Raw genomic sequence first — 22,030 nt, forward strand, 5'->3', positions numbered from 1 at the left:
CTCATCCCTTGTTGCTATTCTTTTTTTAAAAAAAACTATTTATTTATTATATGTAAGTACACTGTTGCTGTCTTCAGACACCCCATAAGAGGGCATCAGATCTCATTACAGATGGTTGTGAGCCACCATGTGGTTGCTGGGATTTGAACTCATGACCTCCGGAAGAGCAGTCAGTGCTCTTAACCACTGAGCCATCTCACCAGCCCCCTTGTTGCTATTCTTAACGAGCCCTTTTAGTATATATTTTTAAATTCTTTTAAGTGAAATATGCTGGTTTTCAACAGCGATTTCAATTCGAATAGTTTTCCCAGACAAATGCTCACAGGACCTACAGGTAGAGTCTGTTCACTTGTCTGCAGGCGGTCATGTCCTCTGAAGTATATCAGTTATGAACCTCTGTGCCTCATCTTACACAGGACTGGGGACAGGAAAGGGCACAGTGGGCTGGCCATCATGTTTATTTGACCAGTGTTTTTCAGGAGCCAAACCACCAAGTACAGAGATCAGCAGTCAGGCAAGTGGCTTCTTAGTAAGTAGTGTGTGCAAGAATGGAGGGAAGGTGAGATGGCTCAGTGGTAAAGGTGCCTGCCACCAAGCCTGGTGACCTGAGTTTCATACTGAGGTCCCGTAGTAGTAGGAGGGGAAGGAGGAAGAAGAGGAGGAGGAAGAGGAGGAGGAAGAGGAGGAGATGACATAAATTGTCCTTTGACCCCCACGTGTGTCCGTAACATGTAGACACCCATACCTATAAGTAAATGTGGTACTTTTTAAATGTCCAGACATGGTAGCACACACCTTTGGTAGCAGCACTCAGAGAGAGGCAGCTCTAGAGTTCTAGGCAGCCTGGCATAAGCAGGACAAGTGACTTAAGTAGTTCCGTGTTCTACCCCCGGAGTGGATGAGGTCAGTCTTTTCTGTTTGCAGGCCAGGACTCTCTGGATTGTGTACAGTGTCACTGTAGGTGCTCCATAGATGCGTACTTCACAATAAGAATGTTCCACTGAATATTTAAACTGTTACTGAATATATGTCTTAACCATGAATCCATGCTGGATCTCTCAGGCTCCTTCCTATTTATCCTGGCCTAATCATATGCCCTTTCTTCTTTAGTCTATTAAGAAGGTAGGAGCCAGGCAGTGGTGGCGCACGCCTTTAATCCCAACCCTTGGGAGGCAGAGGCAGGCGGATTTCTGAGTTCGGGTCTACAGAGTGAGTTCCAGGACAGCCAGGGCTACACAGAGAAACCCTGTCTCGAAGAAAAAAAAAAAACAAAAAACAAGGTAGGAGATTTCTGATGGTGACTAGCACCATGTTCACATCTGAATCCTGACTCATCGTACCACACACGGGGCAACAGTTTATGTGCCAGTGTTTCCTCTGTAATTGTCCTGTCTGGTGCTGTCTTTAAGTTGTAGAGCTTTTGTGTTCGCACACTTACACACGCATGCCTGCATGTGCTGTGTGCACTTGTGTGTGGTTGAATGTGTGTGTGTTTGTGTGTGTGTATGTGTACATGCGTGTGTGTATGTTCAGGCACCCAGGCATGGAGGTCAGAGGAAAACTTCAAGTGTGGGTCCTCACCTTCTTAGAGGCAGGGTCTCTTTTGTTCCAGGCTAGCCTGACAGGTAGCTTCCAGGGATTCTCCTGTCTCTGTCTCCCACCTCGCTGTTGGTGTGCTGGGATTACAGGCGGCCACTATCCTGGCTTTGCTGGGTGTTTGGGATCTGCACCAAGTGCCTACACCGAGCACCTTCGTTGGTTGATTCTGTAGCAGCCCTCCTCCCTGTATCAGTTCTTTCAACTGTCCCTGTGTCTGTCCACCCAGGCCTGGGGACTTTTCTCTGTTACTGTGATGCTTTATACTAGACATTTTTGTTTTGAGTGTTTGCAGATCTAGTTTTATGTGGCTGGAGATGCCAAGTGGATTTCTGTTTCCTAACATTTTAAAGTTGAGTACCTTTCGCTTTATGACTGTGTAAGCTTAAAGCTTCACCATAAAAATTTTAAAGCAAAAAATTAACCGAGGCTTTTGCTTTGGCCATTCTACTCCAGGACTTCCATCTCTGTGTCTGTCTTTCCACACACACACACACCCCCACCACCACATGGCCATGTTCATGGACCCTCTTACCCTCCCTCTCTAACTGCCGACCTTGCAGTCTCCTGGCTTCTCTCCTCCTCTGCACCCTCAGAACCTGCTTCTTTCAGCCCTCTGTCTAAACACTCCATGCCCAGCTCTCTCCCTGACTCCTGCATGTGAGTCTAGCATGTCCCTGTCATTTTGCTTCCCTGATGACAGCATAGGAGTCATTGATGACCTTTCCAAAATGCAAGTCTGTGTTTCCTCACTGTCCCAAGACTAATGGATACAAAGCATGATTCCCACTCCACCAAGCAGCTCCTCTGCCAGTTTTCTGTGGGAACACTCTCCCTTTGTGCTGTAATTGTCATTCTCTCCCTTGCTCCACCCCACTTTGCGCCTGGGTGCTTCCTTTAGGACACACAATTGCACTCAATAAATGCTCACTTAATGCATGAGTACATAAATAGTCACAGAAACAAATGGAGCGTCCTTAAAAGGGTCACAGCAAGTGGTGACAAAACTGAGACAACTGTAGGACTGACACACACATGCACACACAACACATACAATACACATATACATACCACACACATACATACACACATGCACACATACACATGCACAAACACCACACACACACCACATACACATACTGCACATACACTTGCATGCACACACCACATGTACCCACACACCACATGTACACATACAACATACATACAACACACACACACATACACACACAACATAATACACACACACACTTATACACACACACACATACCACACACACATACCACACACACTCGCATGCACAGCACATACCACACACACATACACACACACACACATCATACATACCACACACATATACCACACACACACACACACCACACACACACTCGCATGCGCACACCACACATGCATACACACTAAAGACACACACCACATACACTTGCATGCATACACACTAGACACTCGCATGCACACACACACACACACACACACACACACACACACATCTCCCCCCTGCCCCTTCCCCAAGGGAATGACCAACATTTGCTAAAGATTCAGAAAACCACTTTGCTACAGAGAAATTTTCAATTACACCACGGAGATTAAAGTTTCAGCGCTTGGGAATAATTACAAAGATGGTTCCCATTATATAGGTTCAAGAAGAAAAGAGAAGAAAAAAACAAAGACAGGCATGAAAACCCAACGGAAAAGCCTTTCAAATGCTAATCAAATTATTACCTTTATTTCCATCCCAGGAAAACTATTTCAAAGCCTCAGACCCCAAGTCTAAGTCCCAAAGACCAATGGAGCTGAGTGATGCGGTTAAAAGTCAGGAATCCTGGGGCTGGAGAGATGGCTCAGCAGCTAAGAGCACTGGCTGCTTTTGCAGAGAAGGGGGCTTGATTCCCAGCACCCATTCGAGGTGGTTCATAACCACCTGCAACTCCATGTCCAGGGTCTCTGACCTCATTCCCTGGCCTCCTTGGATGCTTGTGTTGTGCACACACATGCACAAATAAAGAAAAAATTAACTATAAGAGTTCCAAAAGTGTGGCTTGAGGCGCAATTGCAAAGAGATCCTGCTTTAGAGCCATCGTTGAAGGGAAAGCTGCTAGTCACACTGTTTCCTCCCAGGGAGGCATCTGTGATTGACAGGTGGTATGTGTTCTTAGTCTTGCAATCCTTTAGTCTCTGTAGTTTCTTTTGCTTGTCCAGGAGTGCCATGGCCAAGGATGTCTTCCAACCCCTTTTTATCATCTGTGATGGCCTTCATTTCATCTTCATTCTATGGACTTCGGAGAGGTGAGCACCTTTGTGTCTTTTCACCCAGGATCCTTTTGCTTTTCCTCAGATGAAATAGTTCCCTGTGATTCTCCTCTGGGGAAGTTTCTGGAGGATTCACCCCTCCTTTTTGAGCATCATGATTCTGCGAGTTTAATCCCTTCCCTTATTTAACAACAGTTGTGTTTTCCAGGGAACAGTGATTGGAAGGCATAGGATCCCCCTTCAGGAAGTATTTTAAGCCTCTTTCCATCTCGCTGGGTTTAAGTGATGAAGGACATTAGAAGTCACCTGGAAGTCCTTGAAGGAGGGAGTTCCCTGGAGATGGGACCAACACCAAGAGTGAAATAAGAAAATTGGATCCTGGTCAGGGTCGAGTCTAGGTTTTGCATCTGAAAAAATGATAATTCTTGAGCTCTGAAGTTATATAAGAAAATCTATGCTTTAGTTTCATTTGTATTTCTGTGATAAAATACCTCAAAGGAAACAACTTTAAGGGAGAGAAGTGTAGATTACTTAGTGTAGAATTCCAGGTTACATACAGTTCATCTGTGGGGAGGTCAAGACAGGAACTTGAAGCAGCTGTTGGCATATACACAGCTAAGAACAGCAGGAGAGTGAGTGCAAGTCTATTAGTGCTTGATTCGCTCTCTACTCACACAGCCCAGGATCTTCTGCCTCTGGACTGATGTTGCCCACCCTGGGCTGAACCATCTGATCCCAATGAACACAATCAAGGTAGTAACCTACAGATATGCACAGGCCAACCCGATATAGACAATCCCTCATTCAGACTCTCTTCCCAGGTGATTGTACATTGTGTCAAGTCAACAATTATAACCAGCCATTTTGCAGCTTAATGGTGATTCAAGCCTTTCATGGGAACACTCCAGAGGCAGAGGAAGGCAGATATTTACAAGTTCAAGGCCAACACAGTCTACATAGCGAGTTTCAGGTCAGCCAGTGTTACGTATTGAGTCCTTGTCTCATAAAACAGCAACAGAACAAAACTAGCCATCACAACCCACTTTAAAACAAAGTACCGAGAGTAGGCTCTGGGCAGCTGGTCACTAGTAAAGTGCCTACTGTCCAAGTATGAATACCTGGGTTTAATCGCCAGCACCAACTCATGTGAGAAGCTGAGCAGGATAATGGGCAGCTGTGATCTCAATGTTGGGGAGGCAGAAACAGGAGAATCCAAAGGCCTTGATGGCAAGTGAGTCAATGAACTCCAGGTTCAGTGAGAGATCTTGTCTCAACGAGTACAGAGGAGAACAATAGAGGAAGACACCCAATGTCAACTTCTGGCCTTCAGACACATGGGACTGTGCACACATATGCCCACACATATGAACACATGCATATACACCCACATACATACATGCATACACACATGCACACACACTCGCACACACATGCCTATGTATGCATACTCACAAGCACACATATGCACACATATACATGCACACACACAGACACACATGCACATACATGGACACCCACAAGCACACATGTGCACACACATATGAACACACACATGCACACCCACATACATACATGCACACATATATGCATACACACGTGTGCACACACACACACGTATACATGCACACACACAGACACACATGCACATATATGCACACCCACAAGCACACATATGCACACATATACATGTACACACACAAACACACATGCACACACGGACACCCATAAGCACACATATGCACACACCACAAGCACACACATGCACACACAAATACACAAATGAACATACATGAATACATATACACATACGAATACATACAGACAGGAGCACATGAACACATAAACACACACATATGCATATACACACAATTAGAAATAAAAACGACTCTCTTGGATTTGTAAGCCTCTCACTTTCAACCAAAATAATTCATGTATACAGTGGATATTTGATGCTTGTCTTTCCTATTTTACCTCGTGACCTCCTTCAAAGATCTGAAGGGTTCTCTTGATTAGAGTGAATGGAGAAAACCAATCTTTGACGTGATAAACATGCCTTAACTGTTCAGTCAAACAACTGTGTGAAAGAATAAAGGCATGTTTCTTATTTCCATTTCCAGGCCACTCCTCACAGGGGGAACACTTCCCTCCACTTCTTGAAGAATGAAGGGTGGGATTCCCAATGCTTGTGTTGGCTTAAAGTTAGAACACAGCTGTTTACTCAGAAAGAACTTTTGTCAACTGCATTTGCAAATCAAATGGGTCAATTTAGTTTAACTGTGTACCTAGTAAAAGACTTTAAGACTCTCTTGTAAAAGAGGGTAGGAGTTGGAGTTCTAAGCACGGACTGCTCTTGCAGAGTACCTGGGTTACTTCCCATCACCCACACCAAGAAGCTCACAACTGTCCACAACTCCAGTTCTCAGGGATCCAACACCCTCAGGCCACTGTGGGTATTTGCATGCAATATATATATATATATATATATATATATATATATATATATATTCAGGTAGGCACGCACACATTCACATAAATGAATGGATGGCTAAATAAATAAATAATGTAAAAAAAACCACAATAACTTTTTAGAGCTTAAACTCAATGGCTCAGATACATTAGTGGAAGCTGAGAATAGCCTATAATCCCTTCACAGTCTCTACATGGAGACCCATCATGCTGTTTCCTATTTAAGAAGAATATGAATATAGAAAATTTTCCATATAAAATGTATAATTGCCAGGCGGTGGTGGCGCACACCTTTAATCCCAGCACTTGGGAGGCAGAGGCAGGCGAATTTCTGAGTTTGAGGCCAGCCTGGTCTACAGAGTGAGTTCCAGGATAGCCAGGGCTACACGGAGAAACCCTGTCTCGAACCCCACCCCCCAAAAAATGTATAATTACCATATTTTGCTTGAGCAATCAGTGTCCTATTGTACAGGCATACCTAAATATATTTTATTGAGACAAGATCTCACTATGTACCCTCTGCTGACCTAGAACTCACTGTATAGACCAAGCTAGTCTTGAACTCACAGAGATCCACCTCCCTCAGCCTCTTGAATGCTGGGATTAAAGGTATATACCATGTCTGGCATCTAAATAGGTTTTTTTTAAAAAAAAAAAAAAAAACATTAATTGGGCTGGAGAGATGGCTCAGTGGTTAAGAGCACTGATTGCCCTTCCAGAGGTCCTGAGTTCAATTCCCAGCAACCACATGGTGGCTCACAGCCATCTGTAATGGGGATCTGATACCCTCTTCTGGGGTGTCTGAAGATAGTGACAGCATATCCACATACATAAAGTAAATAAATAAATCTTTTAAAAAACCATTAATTGAGAAACATTCAAATTGATTGCCTGCCAGTATTATAAATGAAGTTAATAAACCATCACATATTTGAATAAATCTTCTGAATAAAATTCAAGTATGCTGGGGAGATGGCTCAGTTGGGCGAAGTATCTGCCAGGCAAGCATAGAGAGCCAGGTTGTAATCACCAGCAAACTTATAAAAAACCAAAATCATAGTATGGATGTGTAATCCCAGTTCTGGGGAGCTGGAGACAGGAGGACCCCTGGGGCTCAGTAGCCAGCCAGCCTAGAGGAATTGATGAGCTCCAGGGTCAACAAGAAGTCTCATCTCAGGGGTGGATATCCACACACACTTGCACACACATGTGCTTATACAAAACATACATATATACAAACACACCAAGAATAAACTCCAAGGAAGGCAACAATTGTCACTACAATTTTTGAGCTTGATTAATTACCAGATTGCTTGCCAAAAAGGTCGTGGCATTTCAACATTCCATGAGGTATAGGCCTGAGGATGAGTGGCCACATTTATTTTTACGTACCTTCTGGGTGAGGAATGGTCCTACTGTGCTGCTTGGCTTCCTTTTATTTGCTAATGAATTGTTACTTTTTCTTACAAGTGAACTATCATTTTTATTATTTTACTTTATTTTATTATTTTTTAAATTGCTATAAGAACCTATCTGACCTTAGTGGCAATCCTTGATTCCTGCTCAAGGTTCCAGGCATCAAGAAGATGCCTCTGCCCTAGAGAGTCTGCATCCAATTTAAGTGCAGGCTGGGCACATGCTCCTGGGTCAGGAGGGAGCCGGACACTGTCCCAATCTGATGGGCTCCAGCATCAGACAGAAGAGCCAAGCCAGTCCTAGTCGGGACAGGGAGAGGAGACAAGCCTCTGGCCATTAGTCTCGGGACTAGCCTGTCTTCCCACCGGCCTCATTTTGTTTGTTAAGGCAAGTCCAGAGGCCAGCTGAGTCTCCAGGGTGGAAGAGAGACTCAGCCTCTGTGCGCCAGTCCACAGACTCAGTGTGACAGAATTGTGGAGAAGAAGACAGAACAATTGCAGCCATTTTCCAGACCACCAAACACACAACTTTCTTCAGATCAATGTATCCTAAATCAATCGAAATGCTCTTGGAGCTTTTTGGAAATGAATTTGTAGCTTATAGTTGATTCTGGTTCAAAAAGAAGTAACTTTGGCTCCGGAACACAGATTCTAGTGTCCTTAGTGACATGACTCGTTGTGGAACAGCACCTGAGGTTTTGTGGTCACAGAACAGGAAAATTATGAATCTCGATGACATCACCAGGGACAGGTAGGTGGCCCACCTCAAGGCAGATCATCTCTTCTGCAGCTCTCAAACGCTCTTAGACTATTCTTAGCTTTAGGATTGGTGATGGTTAGAAGTCAGCGAAGCTTAGCGGGGCGTTCTGAGAAGTGAGGTCAGATATGAAGGTCAAGGTAATTGGAAAGCCATTAAAGAACTTAAGATGGCCTGAGCTAATTTTGTCTCTGGACACAGAAGAGTCAGTCCTTCCACAATCACATCTCAGATGGTCCAGATCACACAGCCCAATAGAGATGATGGTCCAGATCACACAGCCCAATAGAGATGATGGTCAAGGTCACACAGCCCAATAGAGATGATGGTCAAGGTCACACAGCCCAATAGAGATGCAGCTTCTTCAGAGAGCTCCACACCAGGGACTCTAACTTCACTCCAGTCCCATGTTCACACCATGGCCCCTCAGTGCTGGCTGTGGAATCAGCTTTCTCCAAGCTCTCAGTGTTTGATCCTCAGGCCTTTTCTGCTGCTTCAGAGGCTTTAGTTGCTGTAGTAACATCCGCTCAGGCCAGGACCAAATGAATAGTCTGGAACTTGGGGTCAGGCTGACCTTCTGTCTTGCTTAATAACTGAACATTTATTTCAAGAAGCTAAATGCATGGTGACCTTCCTTAGAGAGCTTCATCTGTATTGGGATTTAAATTACACACCCCAAATTTTATCTTCTAAAAGCTTCCAGGGTTTTTTTTATTGTAAAAAATAATCTCCCAAGTTCCAGCTGCCTACCTCCCTAACACCTAATAATGCTCAAGAAATCTAACCCATAATATGCTTGCCCTGAGAGTCCTGGGTGGTAGCCAAGCATATTAATGTTCTGTCTGGCTGTTGGAGGCAAAGGCGGGTTGATTCTGTTTGGAAGCATTGCAAGGGTACTAATCTCCTGTTTCTTAGCTAATCGTAGGTTTCAGACACTGAAGTTTAGAATTCTACCGAGCTTGCCTGGTTTTCCTGGGTTTCAAATATTTGGCAACTACAAATGAGATTGGTAAGGTAAGCTGCAGAGACAGGACACTTCTAGTTTATAAGTTAAAAGAAATTAATTTTTAACCCAATATAAAAGAAAAAGAAGGAGGAAGAGGAGGAGGAGGAAGAGAAGTAGAAGAAAGAGGAGGAAGAGGAGGAGGAGGAAGAGGAGAAGAACAAAACAAGAACAAGAAGAACTGATTAAGAATACACAGACAAATTATTCAACATGGCTCAAGGTAACGTAGCAATGTAGCTTGGTCTAAATTCTTGGAAGGAAGGAAAAAGTAATAGATAAACCTCCTGATTTTGCTCTTTCCAGGTCCTGAATTAATCTGTTTTGGTAAGCCCTTTCACGTTTCTTAATGCATGTTCAGTAAAGGGTTTGGATTTGAAGTTCAAGGAAGACACTGAGATGTAGACTTATTAGTCAAGTTATTTATGCTGCAGGCAGAGAGACAGATAGACAGCTGCCCCCAAAGTTACCTATTAAAAGTGAAATCCCAGGGCTAGAGAGGTGGCTCAGTGGCTAAGCACATGTATGACTCTTGCATAAAACCTGATATTAATTCCCAGAACTCATGCCAGATGGCTCACAAGTGCCCACAACTCTAGTTCCAGAGAATCCAATGCCCTTTTCTGCCCAGTGTAGGGTTCATTTGAATGTTTACACACACACACACACACACACACACACACACACACAGTACACGTACACACACCACACACAGAAAGAGAATAATAATAAACAATAATTGTAATGAGAGTGCTCTAGAGAATAAAAGTGAAGTCCCGCTGTGCACCAAAGGCTTTGGAGGGATGTGCAGCTCCAACTCGGACAGTCCCGGGTGTTGGTAGCTGGTACAATTGCTGGAAAGCCAGAGCCATCTTGGCACAGATTGTTCCTGACTCAAGCAGCTTGATCTGTGTCAGGAACAACACATTTCAGTAGAATTCCTTATGGTTCCAACATCACACAGAGTTTCAGTTTAGGTGTGTTCTGCTGCCTCTGAATAGCACATCTGTGGGCAGAGGCATCCACCTGGGAAAAGAGCCCATAAAGGTGACTTATAAATAGAACAGAATGTTCAACATCACTGGTAATCCAGGAAACAAAGAGAAAACATACATACACACACACACACATATACACATATACATACATACATACACATACATACACACATACAAACATACATACATATACACATACCCATATACACACATATATACATACATACACACACACACACACACACACACACACACACACACCAGAATGCCCTGATCCCATCAAGACTCTTCAATGGAGATGATAGGGTGGCTCAGGAGGTGGGGAGACCCCAGCCTGGTGACCTGAGTTCAGTCCCTAGAACCCATGTGAAGACAGAGACAACTCCACACAAGTGGTGGGACAGTCATTACACAAGCAAAAACAAACAAAACATCACTTTAGCAGAGACTGATGTGGACCTCCAAAGACCACTAGAGATTTCTACACCCTCATTTGTGTTGCTATATGGATGTGTGGAAAATGTCACTGTGAAGCCCAATTCTTTGTACAATTACTGCAGCCAATTAAGTAAAAAGCTGTCATCTACAGAAAGTCGCATGTACAGTCTCAGTGAAATAACACATCAGTGGAAACACTTCAAACAGCCACTGTAAAGATGCCCTTTTGAAAAGAAGTAATTACATTTCTTAAAGATATAACAACCCCTCTTCTCCAGGGCGGCTGTGTCCGTGTGTGTAAACCCATCAGTCTGCAGGATGGCTGCCGTCCCCGACAGTCTTGCTCATGATGGTCTCTTCCATCTGCCTGCAGAAAAGACTTCCTTAGAGCAACCCTGGACCCAGACACCCCACCACCGCCACCCAGATAAAACCTTCTGCAGAGGCCAGCAGGTTACAGGGCTTTAGCCGAACCCTTAGGACACACAGAGCATTTCACAGAGTCCCCGGCACTTACACAAGTGGCCCCCCACCCCACCCCCCCACACAATGCATGTCTTTTCCCTGGGCTGACCCCCCCCACACACACACACACAATGTATGTCTTTTCCCTGGGCTGACCCCCCCCCCACACACACACACAATGCATGTCTCTTCCCTGGGCTGAGCTCCGTCCAGGCCTCTGCTCCTTCGTATGTGTTTGCTTTTACTGGGAATATTCTTTCTCCTTTTCCTGTCTGAGGTATTTGCCCACATCCCATCCACACACATTTCTGCCTGGGGCATTTGCACACGTCCTTCCGACACACAGTATGCACATCCGAGTCTCAGATTTTTCCAGGGATTTGTGCCCATACTGCCAGGCTCAGAGCTGGTGTCCCCACCACAGCCATGGACTCTTTCTGTCCTGGTGAAGTTTCAGTGCTAAGCCATAAGAATCTGCTGATGCATGAGCTCACTTCCTATATGGTCAGGCCATAACCTGCACGTCCATCTCGTATCTCCTGCCTGGGACCAGGCAGGACCTCGGTACAGCTGGTGAAAGGGGCTGGCAGAGTAGGCAGGAGATGGCAGTCCAGAGAAAACACTCCCCTTGACTCCAGCTGCTCTACCAGTTCAATTTCTGCTCCTCCTGATTCTTCTCTTTCCTCCTCCCATTTTTTCCCCCTCTTCCTTCGTGGTATTGGAGGTAGAGCCCAGGTCCCTTCGAGTGCTAGGCATACACTCTGCTACTGCCTTCTGCCTCAGACCTTTCAAACTCCTAGTGTAACAAAGTCACAAGGAAAACGAATGAGGGACAGCTCATAAAGATCAGTTTGTTCCTTTTTCTCTCTCTTTTCTCTTTTAAGGGTTTCATTATGTAGCCCTTCCTGGCTGGCCTGAACTTCACTGTGTAGATCAGGCTCGCCTTGTGCTTTCAGCACTGCCCCTGCCTCAGATTCCAAAGCCCTGGGGCCCCTCAAACAGATTCCCATGAACCTCTTCATCATGTACATGGCTGGCAATACCATTTCCATCTTCCCTGCTATGATGGCGTGTATGATGGCCTGGCGACCCATTCAAGCACTTATGGCCATTTCAACCACTTGCAAGATGCTGGAGAGTTCAAGTCAGAAGTTTCTTCAAGGTTTGGTCTATCTCATTGGGAACCTGATGGGTTTGGCATTGGCTGTTTACAAGTGCCAGTCCATGGGACTGTTGCCTACACATGCATCAGATTGGCTAGCCTTTATTGAGCCCCCTGAGAGAATGGAGTTCAGTGGTGGAGGATTACTTCTGTGAACCCAAGAAAGCACCATGTATATGGACCTCATTTGCATTTTAAGCTGTTGACACCTAAACATCCTCACTTAAAATAATCATGCATGTTGAGAAGAGCCAAAAAGCTTGCACTTTTTCCCATGGTGAGGAGAGAGATTCTACAAGGACAGTGGGCAGCATGTTATAGCAGAAAAGAAACTATAGCACAACTTACGACTGAAAATAATGTAGAAAACTTTATTTATGTTCCCAGCACAGAGCAAAACAAACAAAACCAGACTCTCTGTAAACAAAAGAATAGAAGCTGCCGAGGAGCAGCATCTCCTTTCAATAAATTAAATGGTTGAGAAAAAAAAAAAAAAGTGCGAAAGTTACAGGACGGAGCCACCACCGTTGCTCTTCCTTGAACTTTACCAGCAAGAGAATGACTGACGTCACCCTTCAGGCTGGCCCACAGCTGCTGCCTGTATCATCTTGTTTTCAGTAGTATGTGTCAGACGATAACTACCACAGTCCAGTAAGGAACAAGCTTGTGAATGAAGGAGAATTTAAAATACCCGACCTTAAGCGAGAAGTTAAAAAGAAAAGATTCTGCCCGAATCTTAAGTATTATTTATGACGGTGTCAGTAGTAAAACAGAGAATATGGATTACAATTACGGAAGGAAAATTGTTAGAGAAAGAAAGAAAGTCTCTGGACAGCGAGACCCACCAGACTGTGAAATAGGCTTTCAACCTCGTGATGGAAACACCCCCAGGGACACTCCTCGTGAGAACAGTGGGGAAGAAAGGACTTTGCAGAACAGAGTTCTGCACTGATGACTGGAGCCAGGGAGTCAGTGGGCTGGGGGACCAGCTGTGGGCTGAGGAGACTGTCCAGGAAGGAGGACGGCTGGGGGACTAGGGATGAGAAAGGCACAGGCAGAAGGGAGCAATGGCCAAGCTAAGTTGTCAGAAGGAACTCTGGGACACACCGAGATACCTGAAGGTGGGTGAGAAAGACCACCAGAACCAGTTGATGTCTGTGGCCAATATGCCTAGGTTGACACCTCCCTAGAGGGGATGGATGACCAGGAGGACTTTAGTGTCGATGCAGTGCGGGGAAAGGATGGGGTGTAACTCCTGAGCGCCAGGGACCATCCCTAACCGGCCCTTTCCCCAGTCTCCAGAGTGCTGAAGTGGGGCAGGAAGAATTTTCTTATCTAAATCAGCCTTGGTGGAGAATGGATATTCAATGTTTGTTGGATGAAGGAAAGAAGGATGGAATAACACCCACATGGCTGTGTTAGCTGGGTAGAGAGGGTGGAGGGAGGAAGGTGGGATGGGGGTGGAAAGAGGAAGGGAGGGTAAGGAAGAGAGGAAGAGGAGAGACAAGCAAAAGCAGAGAAGGGACGGGGAGAGAAAGGAGAGTCATGTAGATCCAGTGCAGTTTCCAGGGCACAGTGCAGGAACCCGGTCCCTTCATCAAGCTCTCATGGCCTATTCCCGACACCTTCCAATGCTCATCAAACTGCAAACCAAATCAGAGCCCCCCTAAGTCAGCTGCTTCCCCAAAGCCCAGCAGTTGCCCTCTGAGCCTTTAGCACACAGCCTCCTGAGGGACATTTTAGATGCCAGCCATGACAATAATCAAAACGTAATTGTGGAGACGCTCGCTTTACAAAAGATTACAAGGAATTAGAAGGGGATCTGGTTGTGTAAACAAGCGTGTATTGTGTTATGATTTCAGGCACGCAGACGCTCACTTCCATAAAAACAACTGTCACAGAACACGCCATGTGTTCACGTATGCACGTGTGTATGAATGTGCATGTGCCTATGTGTGTGGGCATGTGGAGGCCGGAGGCTGATGTCAGGTGTCTTCCTTAATAGCTCTTTTTCTTATCGTTTGAGACAGGGTCTCTCACTGAACCTGGAGCCCACTGATTTGACTAGACAAGCTAGTCATTGAGCCCCAGGGATCACTCCATCTTCCCCCTGACCCATCCCAGCACTGAGGTTATAGGTACAGCCCACCTCATCTAACCTTGACATGCATGTGGAGGATCTGAACTCAGGTCCTCCTACTCAAACACTTTATGGGCCATCTCCTCATCCCATAAACACTCACATTAAGTCGAATATACGTTGGAAGTATTTCTTGTACTCTTTGATTATTTTCAAATGCCGGCTGAGATGTGCTAACATGATCAGAAGGCCTGGTAATAGCAATGGGCCAAACCTACCGTGTGAAAAGCATTGATTTGGAGGCTATAATCCAATTACTGTAGAGTCACAGGCAACGGAGTCAATAGCAACATACGACATTTCTTAAAGTGGGGAATTAGTGACAGGAGCCTGGTCGCTCGGACCCCGGAGATGAGGTTTGATCTGAGATACCAAGGGAGAGGCAGATGCCTGCACTTGCTTGGGCACCAAGTTGAACCCTGACCCCATAAGGCTGTTTCTCTTTCATTTTTTTCCCCTCTGCAACACACAGTGCTCTTGTTTTCAAAGCTCCTTCTGGTTCAAATCTCTCAGATAAGAGTGTTTATCATCTGCTCCAGCCTCTTACTCTTCCCACTGGCAGACACAGAAAACCATTTCACCGTCTTTGAGTTCCAGCAAGCCATTAATCTGACTCTCTCTTCCAATCTTAACAGGCTCAGGATGGACTTCTGCTGTTCCTCTCTTTCTCAATGCACTGGCAAAAGGCCATCTTCCTCCCCTTGATGCTCAAGATGACTGTACTATGTCTTTCTTTCATTATCCTCAGTGGACACAGCCAACACCCATAGGGATTCTTCTTCCTTGGTAGTTTAAAACCCACCTCTGTTCACACCTCATTTGTCTGACAGCCCCCCAACCCCCACCAGGGCCAGGAACCTGCCTGGCAGTTGCAGACCCTGGCAAGTTCCTTTCTAATCCTGGCCTCCTCTCTGAGTTTTTAAAACTTTTTTTTTTTTTTGCAGTGGGTTTTAATTAAGGGATCCTTCGGACATAAATACTTTCACAATCCACTGGTTCTGTTTTATTTTATCTTTGTGTGCATTCCTGTTTGTGTGCTCATGCCCATGTGTATGGGGGAGGGGCAGTGATCAACCTTGAGTGTTGTTCTTTAGAGATTATCCACCTTTTTGAGACAGGGTCTGTCAGTGTCTCATAGGAAAGTCTAGGGCTAGTGAGCTCCAGGGGTCTCCCTGCCTCTGCTTCTCCACTGCCAGGATTCCCAGAGCACTGCCAATAAGCTGGGCTTTTGTGTGTGGGTTTTGGGATCCTCATGTTTGTGCAGCAAGCACTTTCCTGACTGACATCCTATGCCAAGAGAGTGCTGTATCCTGGTAGGAGGGGCATTCGCAGAAACATAAGGTGTTGGGAGCCGACTTTTAGCAGAAAGAGGCTAGAAAGCAGCTATCAACTTTGCAGCCATCTCGAACTATATACCCTGATAGAGACTTGTTTTTCAACAGCCTACAACAGCTGAAGCACACTCTGACAAACATCTTGTTTATCCCATATAGCTTGTTTTGCTGTTTAGTGACCCCCAGCTGCATGGTGCACGTGGTAAAATGTCTTCACCTGGTTCTCCTGCTTGTGCTTATAAACACCCAGGATTTCCTTGTAATAGTGTCAATAGGAGGTGTGAATATAGTCTATGAGAGACAGTAAACGAGACTTGACTACAGACCCTCTGGCTTGTCTCTATTCTTCACATTTCTTGCCCCTCCATCCCCACTCTCTCTCTTGACCAGAGCACTTAGCCCCAAAGCGTGGGGCAGTGTGGACAGCAACATAGTAGCCCCAAAGCGTGGGGTAGTGCAGGCTACAACAATAAGGATGAAAGTTCAAAGGCAACATGGCAGGTTTTAGTTCCAGGCTGACATTTTTCTGCTTTGAGTTTCTTGGTCACTCTGTTCCTCAGTTTCCCCACTAACTCTAGCACTAACTCACTGGATTAGCAGTTTCACCCTTGGTAAGAAACAGGAGGTGCTGTACCTCAAGTGACTAGAAAGGTAGCCTGGGTAGGGGTGGGGGGGGTGTAAAATGGTTGATGTGTATTCTAATCACCTGAACAGCAACAAACATGTAGACAGGTATATGCAAGGTGAGCTTCTCTGTACATTGCCAAGATTCTCATGTGAGATGACAGTCACCAGGGTTTGAGAGACGTTCATCTGCATCCTGTAGACATGCAAGATTTGCTGGGTCAAAGCTTAGTTTATATAATAGTCCAACAGCAACTCTAAGCAACTTAAAGGTCATTCTGGGTTTTGTTTTTGTTTTTGTTTTTGTTTTTGTTTTTGTTTTTGTTTTTGTTTTTACTTGACCTTGAGTTTCAAAGGCCAGAGACCGGGAGAGGAGAGTGGTGTCAAACATCTGCTTTGTCTGTCTTCCCAGAAGTGGTTCCTCTCTCTGGTCAGAGCCCTCAGCTGAAGCTGCTTTGCATAGTGGCAAGGCTTGCCCTGCCTCCATCAATAGAAAAGTGTTGACCAGGCCAGCCCAGTCAGTCAACAGGTTATCCAGCTCAGGAGAGAGGATTAAAAATAAAATAAAAAAAAAAAAGACAATTAGACATTGGAGCATGACCCCTGCCAGTTCTGAGGCTGAGGCGGGTTTATTGTTTCCCAATCTGCTTTTATACCATTTTAATTACATGCAAGTAATAAGGTCAGTTCTAGGTTGAGGAACAAGCAAGACAATAAACACAAATAGTCAAGGAACAAGCAAGGCAGTAAACAAAGTCCCGTGAACAAGCCCATGATCGCTGTTTCTAAGGGCTTATTAGGATGACCAAAATACCTGAGTCTACTTCCCAGTCCTAGCCCAAAGTCATTTTCATGCCTGAAGCCGACTTCTTTGTTCTAGCCTAAGATTTAGATTCCTACCTGAAATTACTTCCTTGTAATGGCCCAATTTCCTCGTCGTTGGCCAATGTCAGATTCCTGCCAAGCAGTCCCAAAAGCTCTCCACAAAGTATACTGGAAAACATGGCCTTACACACTTCTCACTTAAAAGCTAAACATCTGTGATGGTTTGTGTATGCTTGGCCCAGGGAGTGGCACTATTACTCTTGCTTTGTTTCTTCATTTCTTTCCTATCAGGCCCTGTCCCAGGAGAACACCAGAAGCTTATCGAGATGTGGATAGATGCAGCTCCTGGAGGTAGAGAAGCCTAGAAGGAAAGATGTCCCTTCCCTAAAACATGAAAGAGTTAGGTAAACGTACCACAGGGTCCTGACTTGTCTGATCTACCAGAGTGCTGGAGCCACAGAACTACAGATTTCCTGAAACACTGGGGAACTGAAATGTGCCCCACCTGAGCCCAGCCCACCTGAGCCCACATTACCTGAGCCCAGCCCACCTGAGCCCACATTACCTGAGCCCAGCTCACCTATGAGTCAGGAACTGTGGCTGCTATGGAGGTGTCTAAAGTTGGGTTTTTCTGAAGCTTGGATGTGAGAAGTCCAGAAACCTGTACACAAAGGCATTTGCACGAAGCCAGCACAGCCTCATCTCTACAGACCTCCTGAGGACCACGAGGAAGAGCCAGTGTGTGTTGTGTCAAAGAAGCAAGAACATGCATCCCCTGAATGGCAGATTCAGAAGAGCGGGCAGCCCCTGATGTAGGAAAGGAGGAAGTGCCTTTGGCTTAAATCCTTCTGCCCCCGTTTCTCCCTCGGCCAGGAGACTTGGCTGAAGTAGGGGAGAGGGGCAGAGCTCCTGTCTTGCCTTCGGAGAAGGCTCATCTCAGCTAGATGAGAAGACAAGATCTACACTTCTGAGGGAGGAGGATTCCATCTCAGGCTCATATCACTAGAGAGAAATCTCTTCTCACTATGCTAGAGGCAGTGTGGCTGCCACCAGGAGGGGCTCAGCATCATTTACGTCATCTGTTACTATAGCCAAATGACATGGGTCCTCGTCAGACTAAAGATGGGTTAGGACAACAGGGAGCCTCACTTGGAAAGCCAAGAAAATGCCAAGGGCATGGCATAGCAATCCGAAACTGGGAAGGAACGTGACAACGGGAAGGCAGGACACACAGGAAAGGAGGGTGAGGTAGACCGGGGACTGGGGAGAGGAAACCTGCACCATCCTTACTGACACACAGCACTGTCGAATAGTATCTGCAGGGCATTTAGCAGAAACCATAGCCATTATCCAAAGCCCAGCTCATCACTGACTAATTTGTGCCAGCTCCCCCTGGGAAGAGCCAGCGTTAAAGTCATGAGCTCAATTTCAGTCACAAATAAAGCTTCTGGGTGCAAATAATGTTTAAAATTTTTTTAAAAAGTTAGAAAATACACATACCCCATGCATACATATACATACACACAAACACATTCATACACATATAGAATAGGACATATATAAACCACACATGCACACATACCACATATACACTACATACACATACCACATACACACATATATATACATACACAAAACATATTTGTACACATAGAGGCATACAACATAACAAACCACAAATGCATACCACATTTAACATACAACCACACATGCATACATACCACATATACACTACACAAACAAACACACACACACACACACACACACACACGTTGCAGGAAAACAACCTTTTTATCAGAAGGTCAGTCAATCAACAGTGCATAGCAGAAGTGAGCTATGAACACTATCACACAGAGTTAGATACCAATAATTAACTGATTCCAAACAAGGCCACAGCATGCCTAAGGACCTGCACAGTTGAGCAGATCAATAGCAGTTACAAGAAGACACAGAATGAAAATTACAGAAGCAAATACAGCAACAGAGATGAAGAATGTCTTCAATGGGCTCGCCAATAAAACAGACCCAGATAAGAAAATTATCTGATTATCTAAAGGTAGGCCAATAGAAACATTGCCAATAACAGACATAATTGTTCAAATAATAAAAATATCCAGCAGCTGCAGGGCAGTACTGAGCATCACAAAACTCAGAGGAGAAAGGAGAAAAATAGTATTGGAGAGATAACGGCTGATATTTTCCCAAAGGAGATAAAAGATATAGAATATAAACCCCAAACACTTCCAGAGGGGCTGGAGAGACGGCCTGGCAGTCAGGGGGCACCAGAGCTTCTTAGCATCTGCACCAGGTGGCTCACACCACCTGTACCTCCAGCTTCACGGAGTGCAGCGCCCTCTTCTGGCTTCTGTAGGCAACTGCACTCATGTGCAGCTACCCCCACACCCATATACACGCAATTAAAAATAAGTCTTTTTAAAAATGCAGCTACAGAAAAGCAAGCACTATAAATAAAACACAGAGAAGTCACTGTACTCACACTCATGTGCCCCCCTTCTCACACATACACACACACACCTGGGTGAATCTTATTCAAATTACTGAAAATAAAGCACAAAGAAACAATTCTTAAAGACAGCCAAAGAAAATGAGAATATATGACACACACAAAGAGAGAAAAAAACCAAGTAAACGTCTTGTGAGTTTTTTTTTTTTTTTTTTTTAACACTACAGACGGCGATGAAGTGAGACTTTGGAAGATCTGAGAGGAAAACATGTCATTGCGGAAATATGTGCTGGTAAAAGCACAGAAGCTTCGAGGTATCTTCAGGAAAACACTGGAAAGAATTCATTAGCGGCACACCTGCTCTCTAAGAACCTCGAGAGGTATTTCATTAAGGAAGGAGAGCCAGGCAGGAACTGAGATCTGCACAGAGGAAGAGACTCATGATGAACTAGAAACCAAAGTGTGAAAGTTATCTCTTCCCGTTGTCATTGCCCCAAAGATAACTGACTGCTTGAAGTAGAAATTGTGGTGGTGGTGGTGACATGTGGTGTGTGTGTGTGTGTGTGTGTGTGTGTGTGTGTGTGTGTGTGTATGTGTCTGTGTGTGCATATGTGTGTGTGGTATGGGTGTGTGTATGTCTCTGTGTGTATGAATGTTTCTCTCTGTGTCTCTGTGTATGTGTGTGTGTGTGTGTGTCTCTCTGTGTGTGTATGAATGTCTCTCTGTGTGTCTGTGTGTGTCTCTGTGTGTATGTATGAATGTCTCTGTGTGTATGTCTGTGTGTGTGTTTGTGTGTGTGTACACACATGCCCCTTGCACACTAGTGTTCATGTCTGTACAGGTGCCTATGGAGACCAGGAGAGGAGTGAGAGCCCCTGGAACTGACGTTCCTGTGGTTTGGATCCATGCAGTGTGGGCGTTGGGAACTGAACTCCTTCAGGGTAAGAGCAGCAAAGGCTCTCAACCTCCGAGCCATGTCTCAGCCACCATGCTGAGGTATTCCAAGTTCATAGAGCAAGAACAAAAGTGAAAGGAGACGGAGTTGATGCAACACAGCTGAGGTGTGGGGCTGCAGTCACGTAGTGACCACAGCTGTGTGTGGTGGTGGGGGGTTGTGTTGGGAGCCGACTTTAGTAGAAAGCGGCTAGATCAACTTTGCAGCCATCTGGAACCATATACCCTGATGAAAGACTTGGTTTTCAAAAGCCTTTAACAGCTGAAGCACACTCTGATAAATATCTTGTTTATCCCACATAGCTTGTTTTGCTGTTTAGTGACCTCAGCTGTATGGTGCACGTGGTAAAGTGTTTTCACCTGTGTTCTCCTGCTTGTGTATATAAATACCTCAGAATTCCCTTCAATAAGAGAGACTTGAGGGAGACTTGAGAAAATAGAAGAGACTGAATCACACCCTGTCTTGTCTCCATTCTTTGCGTCTCTTGCCCCCAGAGCCCCACACTCTCTCTTGACCAGAGCACTAAGCCCCCAAAGCATTGAGGCAAAAGTGTTGAGGCAGAATGTGGGCCTCAACAGGGTTGCAGTTCCTTAGTGACCACAGAGGCTGGGCATCTTTTTAAGTTCCTATCAGAATCTCTAGAAAAATGCCCACTCAACTTCTGTGCCTATTTCCCACTGGACTGATTATTCCTGATGGTACTAAGTTGTAAAATCTTTATCACATCTCATTTGCAAATATTCTCCTTCATTTCATGGGTGGCCACTTCACTTCCCAGGTGCAGTCTTGTTGTTGGTAACACATAGTCACTGTTTTTCTTTCATCCATTTCCACATCTGCGCTGCTTAGTTATTCTGTCAACTTGACACAAACTCAGGTCTAGGGGAACCTCAGTTAGGAAATCGGCTCCATCAGACTGGCCTATAGGCAAGTCTCTGGGGGCACTTTCTTGATTGTTGACTGCTGTACATGATGCCACCCTCAGGCAGGTTTGTATAAGCAAGCAAGCTGAGCGAGCCGTGGGGAACAATCTAGTAAGCAGTGTCTCTCCACAGCCTCTTCTGAGGCCCTTCCTCTAGGTCCTTACCTGCTTGAGTTCTTTCCATGATCTCTCTCAGA

The 22,030-nt window shown here is 45.2% G+C and overlaps 1 long non-coding RNA gene and 1 pseudogene across 2 annotated transcripts; both read left to right on the forward strand.

Annotated features, from left to right (window-relative positions):
- The first annotated feature begins 9,410 nt into the window (after window positions 1-9,410).
- Window positions 9,411-21,366, forward strand: LOC143435020 (uncharacterized). 2 transcript variants are annotated; one of them, XR_013104989.1, is made up of 3 exons: window positions 9,411-9,729; window positions 17,784-20,336; window positions 20,798-21,366. It is a non-coding gene; the product is annotated as an uncharacterized LOC143435020 (long non-coding RNA). The 2 variants fall into 2 exon arrangements; XR_013104988.1 differs by having other exon boundaries at window positions 17,784-21,366.
- LOC117723355 (ER membrane protein complex subunit 4 pseudogene) lies at window positions 12,362-13,007 on the forward strand (annotated as a pseudogene).
- Window positions 21,367-22,030: the final 664 nt, after the last annotated feature.

The sequence above is a fragment of the Arvicanthis niloticus genome, chromosome 18 (genome assembly GCF_011762505.2).
Source record: "Arvicanthis niloticus isolate mArvNil1 chromosome 18, mArvNil1.pat.X, whole genome shotgun sequence".
Taxonomy (NCBI): Eukaryota; Metazoa; Chordata; class Mammalia; order Rodentia; family Muridae; genus Arvicanthis; species Arvicanthis niloticus.